The sequence below is a fragment of the Parasteatoda tepidariorum genome, chromosome 11 (genome assembly GCF_982258835.1).
Source record: "Parasteatoda tepidariorum strain Cologne lab strain chromosome 11, Ptep-v5.0, whole genome shotgun sequence".
Lineage (NCBI taxonomy): Eukaryota > Metazoa > Arthropoda > Arachnida > Araneae > Theridiidae > Parasteatoda > Parasteatoda tepidariorum.
In genome coordinates this window covers 94,986,632-94,994,035 of record NC_141765.1, presented here as the reverse complement: position 1 = coordinate 94,994,035, position 7,404 = coordinate 94,986,632, and the positions used below count along the sequence as shown (strand labels likewise).

Below are 7,404 nucleotides of genomic sequence, written 5' to 3'. Positions count from 1 at the left end.
AACTGCCCTTGCATCAGAAAGGTTCTGGGTTCGAATCCGGGCAAGGCATGAATGTTTTTTTCCTTCTCTGTACTATCTGTCTTCACTGTGGCAGTGACGTTGGCTCACCTAATAGGGTGCCCCTGAAAGAGAGGCCAACAAAACCGCCCTGTATATGCCTGAATTGACGGATGTGAACACAGGTGGACATTGGAAATTTTTTATATATATTTTTTTTAACCATATTAGTGTATTTCAAATTTATTTCGAGGATTTATTTTCATGTTAAGTGAAATAAATGTTAAATCAATTTTTTTATGTAGAATAGTTATAGATTTTAAAATGTAGGAAAGTTTAAGCTATTGATGTTTTTGTTTTGTTTATTCTAGCATGAATTCAAAGCATGTGCCTTCAGCATAGGAGTAGCCTTTTGAAAAACTTTTGATCCCAGCAAAACTTTAAATTCATTCTTTCAAATTAACTTTATTTTAATTGCGTTAATTGATGTTATAAAAGTATTTGTAATCAAGCGTATGCATTTATTTAGTTTTACATTACGGAAACAGGAATTTATATAATTCTGGGTTATAGTACAAAATGTTTAATTGTAACATATTGCGTATGATTAATTTTGTTACATTGATAATAATCAACTTTAGAAATTTATTTGTTTCCTTCTTCATGATCTTTAATTATTTTTTGTGTAGGATGTAGGAATGCCTGCTGATTATGCAAACAAATTAGCCAGAATGTTTCAAGACATTAAAGTAAACGACAATCTAAATCAAAGTAACTCACATGCATAAAGGAAGTTTAGCAGGTTAGTAAATATACATTTGTAATTAATATTTTCTTTAAAATAATTTAAAAAATCTCCCTTTAAAGTTTGTGCAGATTTTTGTTATTGTCATTACCCTGGCTTTTAGTCTAGTAAAATTTTCCAATTAGATTTAATGTGTAATATGTAAATTTTTTTTTTGTCATTTATTATAATAATAGGGGTGAAAAAATTTCAGTTATATGGTGTACAATTGTTTAAATAATTTTTAAGTGTGTAATTTAAATAAAGAAATCATACCTGCCAAGTCTCCTGTTTTCCTGTATATTCACAAATTTCTCTGTACTCGTGGAAGACATTTTAAAAAAAGAAGAATTTGGTGGTAAAATATTCACTAATGGCAAAAAAACTTCTCTTATTTCTCAACGAATGGTGCTATTACCAGTACTGCAATATGTTGAGTTTTAATAGTTTAAGTTGAGCCGTGATGGCTCAGGGGATAGAGTGTTCCAAATGAGTCCCTTCCAATGAGTTGAGCCGGGGAATCCCAGCGATGACTGGTCGATACGAATTCTGCATCCAGCTTGAACCGACCACAGTAGTTAATGGATTGTGAGTTAATTTCCTGGCGGTCAGGCTAACAGTGGGAGGTTTCTATTTTTTTCCTCTCCACGTAACTCAAATGCGGGTGAATTCCATCAAAAAGTCTTCCACAAAAGCAAATTTCTCCCAATACTCGTTCCTGGAGTTCCCTTGTCTTCTGGATTGGGTTCAAAATTACATGGCTACAGAATTGAACATTAGCAGTCGTAAACTCAAAATTGGGTCGGCTGTTCAATGGTTATAAGATAAAATAGTTTTATAAATAATGGTTTAAAAAATCATTCTTTAGATTAAGATTTATCTGCATATTTTTTGCTAAATGTAAGTGCTTATATTATTTCCAATTTTAAAATTCTCTTTTTGACTTACATGATTATACATGATGTTTCAAAACTTTACTCGTAGTCTAAAAAATGTCACTAGTAAAATCTCTGGGGGGGGAGGGAGGTATGGGGGAAAAAGCAAAATTAACATTAGGGGACTATAACTTATATTAATTGTCTAAAATATTAGCTTCTTATTTACAAGATTTCGCTCCTGCCCTTTGAATCCAAATCTGAGTCAATAAGAAAGAAAGAGAAAAGAAATATTTATTTAGCAAAAGAAAATTGTGTCCATTTTTGTAATTTAAAATATTATCTATTTAAACTTGGCATTAAAACTGATACCTTGAATCAGTTAATCAAAAGTTATTGAAAAGTTTTTCTCTCCCACTACACCATAATTTATTTAAAGTATTGAACAATTTAAATTTTTTTTGTCCATTTAGATTCCATAAATATAAAGATTCTAAATGCTGGTGCCTGGGCAAGGGGCAGTGAGAGGGTTCAAGTATCATTGCCTCTTGAGTTAGAAGATTTTATTTCTGAAGTAGAAGATTTCTATCATCGAAAACTACAATGGTACCACCACATGTCTAATGGAGTGGTAATGTTTTTAATTCTCTTCTATTGTGACACATATTTTGTTCTTCTCATCTACTAGATTTTTCCAGTTTTTCCTGGTCTACTGGTTTAATTAAAATTCTCCTGATTTTTGTACATTTTATAAAATTCCCTAAAATTAAATAAGTTTCCTAAAAAAAAATCTATTGAAATAAAAATTTTGTTGCTTGCTTAAATATTTAAATAAATATTAATAGTACATAATGAAGCGACCTTCATTTATAGAAATCAATTCGAAACTTTTTTGTTATAAAATGTTCACTAAATTTTTATTCAAAACTCTCTCTTTAAATTTATTAATATTTTATTTGAAGAATTAAATATATATATTTGAAGAATTAAATGTCTTTTAATATTCAAAATTATGAGTATACATGATACATAACATTTCAGGTATGTTTAATGTCAATCGTAACTGGAAAATATTGCAATTTTTCTATTTTGATGACTTAAAATTCCCTATGTGCAAAATATTTAGTACACTATGCACCAATTTTTATGAAACTTTTATTTCATAAAATCTTCTGGATTTTTTTCTGTCCTTGTTGGGAGATATGCATATATCTTCTTAAATCTTAATATCTTCTGTAATTTGGTTCTGAATAATCTGTATCACAAGACTGAATTAACTATCTGTCATTGTGAGATTAACTATCATTGTGAGATTTTAAATTTAAGTTCTTGTGTACTTATTTCATCTGTTATAGTTTATATACTTGTGTATCATGAAATCTACTTGTTTAGTCTTCATCCTTGGTAAATTTGATTTGTACCTTTCAAAATGACATATTTTTTCATTAAAAAGTAAATTTCAATTCCAACTGAATTTATATATATATATATATATATATATATATATATATATATATATATATATATATATATATATATATATATATATATATATATATATATTTATATATAAATAAATAAATAAATACGAAAAAGACAGAAAAGACTAAGAAAATTAAGAAAAACAATAAGTTTTATTTACTGTGCATAAGCTGCAAGTAAATAGAACTCATAAAATAAATTCAAAATGTAGAGAAAACATGGAAAAAATTACAGAACAATAAAAAAAGGGAGAAAAAAACTAATAATAATAAAAATCCGGAAAATAAACGCAATAAAAATTAAAATAATATTTAGTAATGTTTATTTATCCAAAAACAAATAGACAAACTCTTTCAAAATTTGATAAAAAATTAAAGTTTTCTTGGTTATTGTAAATACATTTACTAAAAAAACTTCTTTGTTAATTTATATAATTTTTACCATATGCAAATCTGTGGCTAAAATTATGTGTAAAGCAGGCAATTCATGTTTCTTTCTCTTTTCTATATTTTTTTTAACCTTAAATGAAGGTTAATTTTTTAAAAATTATTAATGGTCATCTTCTTTAAATTGTCCAGTATAATATTACCTTGCGGACATTCATTATCAGGCCCATCCGTGGTAACTAACAAATCAAGCGCACTTAGTACTGCAGTAAGAACGCACTATGAAACAAAACCCCTCAATTTAAGCTTTTACCTCAATTTGCGCTTCAGTTTTCATATTTTGTAATCTGGCAATCTTGTTACAAAAATATTTTAAATCATTCTTGAAAAAATTTCCGTTCATGTAAGTTCATTTGAATTCACCTCTCGCTTTGTAGATTTCATTTTATGTTTTATTCTGTTTTTTTCTTTAGATTTAATTTTCTGTTTTTACATGATATTTTTACTTAATGTGATCCATTTTATTTTATGTGAAGAAAAAAATTTTGAGTGCTCCTTACACTATTGCATTGATATATTTTGCTTTATCTATATTGATACAATATTAGAAAGCACTCCTTTTTGCAGATATAATCATGTGACTTGATGAAAAGATTATATATTTTATTTTCGAGTTCTTTATTAATTTTTTTTCCTTAATTTTTTCCTATTTTTTGGAATTTTTTCTGGATTTTTATTTTTCTTTTTCCCTTTTTTGATTGTTCTGTTATTTTTTCCATGTTTTCTCTACATTTTGAACATTTTTCAAAACTCTTCAAGTTTTTTTGAGTCAGCTGAATAGGCAGACAAACTTTGTATTTGTCTACATATTATAGTTTTCTAAGAAAATATACTAGTTATTCTTAATGAAGATTGTATTAATAATTAATATGTAGTATTGTGTCTCTTGGAATACCTGGGTCTGCTATTTCTTGTGTCTCTAGCAACAATTTTATCTGTTTCTACATTTCATTATCTATGTATTAGAATATCTTTTTTTTTTCTCTCCTAGATAACGTTTAGTAATATGTCTGGAAAGTTTGATCTGGATGTGACAACTTTTCAAATGGCAATTCTCTTTGCATGGAATCAAAGGCCTTTGGGACAAAATTTCATTTGAAAATCTAAGACTTGCAACAGAATTACCAGATGCAGAATTGAGAAGAACACTATGGGTACACTTTCACTACTCTCTTCAAAAATGAAACAATATTTCTATAATTTTTGTTTAACAAGACTTTTTTTATTCTACTGCGAATTAAAAAGATTTTGACTGTTAGTAAATTATTTCCAGCGCATTAGAATAACGTAATTATAATTTCCAATTACAACTTCATGTTTCAGGGTTACCCTGAAACAGGAAATGTGACTCAAAAAGTCGAGGAAAATAAATTAATTTGAGGTAACTAAAATATAGCTGCCAACTCTACTGGATTTTGCTATTTTCTCCTGGTCTACTGGTTTAATAAAAATTCTCCTGGTTTTTGTACATTTTATGAAATTCTCTAAAATTTAGTAAGTTTCCTTTAAAGATCCCTATTGAAATAGAATTTTGGTGCATATTGTTGCTTGCTTGAATATTTAAATAAGTGTCACTAATACATAGTGAAGCAAGCCTCATTTATAAAATTCAGTTAACTATCTTTGAGGAATTAAATGCCTATTACTATTCAAAATTATGAATAAACATAATATAACATTTCAAGTTTATTTAATGTGAAATCATAACTGGAAAATATTTTAGTTTTTCTGTTTCGACGACTATAAAAATCCCTAAAATTCCCTATGTGTAATATATTTTGCAACAATTATCATGAAATTTATATTTCGTAAAATCTACTGGATTTTTTCCTATCCGTGTTGGCAGCTATGCTAAAAGTTCTAATTGTTAATTTTCTACTGGATAAGCACTATGTAATATATTTTATGTATAAGATATAACTGCTAATTTAACATGCAACTGACTACAGAGGGTCGGGGAATTATTAAGAGTTGTTTATTGCTCCAAACTGCTTTAATTACTACTTCAAATCTCCGAAACATCTATTTGCAATTACAACTAATGTTTACCTTTGTGTGTATGAATGAATCTCAATAAACAACAACAGATACATTCAACTACAGCCAAAGTGAATGTGCTTTAAGAGGATGCAGTATCGAGAAAAGAAATCCGATTAGTTAACTCTAGCACTTGAGGCGTTGCTTTTAGGGAGGGATGATTGGTAGATTAATCTCTAGAACTTCAGATTCTCAATCACTCTGCCATGGCACTTTTTTGTGCCTCCAAATCTTAGAAATGATATAGTAAACATTATAATCTTTTTTTTTATGAGTGAAATTGAAATGAAAGAAAAGTATTTATATATTTTTTCCACGCTTTAACAGCATGAACATCTTTGACAGTGACAGTCCTTTCTTTTTGTTCACTTTTGTTTCAAGTATAAAATTATATTAAACAGAGTTACAAAATTAGACAAAAATTATAGTCTTCTGTGTTAGCTAGGTGAGGCAATTTGTTATCATTTTTAAAATGATAACAAATTTATTAAAATGATTTACTTGATATATATCATTACTCTTTTATGTGATATGTTTCTTTTGTCTTAACTTAATTTTTTTTCTGTATATTATATTTTTTAATTGAAATAAAATGTACAATATAATATATAAATTATAAGTATTAATTTTTTGTGGTTCACTGTCTATTTTGACCATGGTACTGTTAGCAACTGCGATATTAGACTATAATTTTTTTTTAATATATCTGAAAAATCTGGAAAAGTCAAAGAACTTTGTTCTTCTATTTGAATGGCAAACCTGTTTGAAATTCTCTGTTTCATCTATCGATAGATAGTATTATTATAAATATATGTATTAATAGATGGGTAAAAGGGTAAAAGAATTCATGTTTTTAATCGAGACCCTGCTTTTAGTAAGAAGATATCCAGAATTCTAAGGACCTGTTGTTTCCAAAATCTAGCAGAATCACGATTATTGTTTTTTTTTTTTTTTAATGATTTTTTTTTATTTCAAAAAAATTCCCTTTTATTATTCTATTTTTACTGTTGAAGTCTATTGTATTAAATTTATTTTCAATCTAAGTTCGGTGGCATTCTATTTTATGCTTTTTTTCTTTCTTAAAACAGTCATTAGTTGCCTTTCCAAAAACTACAAGTCTTACTGAATGTGACCAGCACAGGATCTGAAGCCAGGTCACCCAAAGATTTTGACGACAGCACTTTATTTTGGGTTAATCAAGAATTTTCACTCATGTAAGCACATTTACTTTTTTCACTTTTATTTAAATGTGATATTTGATTTAATAGTGCACCCCGTGGCAGAATCGCGGTAACATTGTCACAGAATATTGCAGAGTTCTTGCTGAAAGAATTTTCTTTTAGGAAGTAGAGAATTTTGCTTTTTCAGAAGTAGTAAAGAATTATGGTTTTCTACAGAAATTTTTTATCTCTAAAATTATAATTAAAATATGCCTTGCCTTTTTCGCACATCAGAGGGGAAAGAAATTATTGTAATTTTTCTATTCTTATTTGAGAAGAATGAAAAATATAGAATGATGAAGTAAAAAATTTCTTTCCTTCAGAAATGTTGAAAGATTTAATTTTATTTCCTCTAGAAATCATTCTTTGACGCGCTGCTATGAATTTTTGCTTTGTTTTTTTTTCCTTAAAAATCCCAATGTCTTTCATTTCTCAGTTATTATTTATATTCTCATGAATTTTTGAAATATACTGATATTATTACAGCACGCGTAATTCGAATCGCGGATTCAAGAAATCATTCTTTGACATGCTTGTTTTGCGCCGATGTTCTCGTTAATCCA

At 27.8% G+C, this 7,404-nt stretch overlaps 1 pseudogene across 1 annotated transcript in view; it reads left to right on the top strand.

The window, feature by feature from the left end:
• The window catches only part of LOC147801916 (cullin-5-like), a 29,936-nt pseudogene that overhangs the window by 7,315 nt on the left and 15,217 nt on the right, over positions 1–7,404 (top strand). The window contains exons 4-7 of the transcript XR_015430462.1: positions 687–799; positions 2,130–2,287; positions 4,576–4,738; positions 6,710–6,835. The product of XR_015430462.1 is annotated as a cullin-5-like (transcript). The remainder of the gene's footprint in view (positions 1–686; positions 800–2,129; positions 2,288–4,575; positions 4,739–6,709; positions 6,836–7,404) is intronic.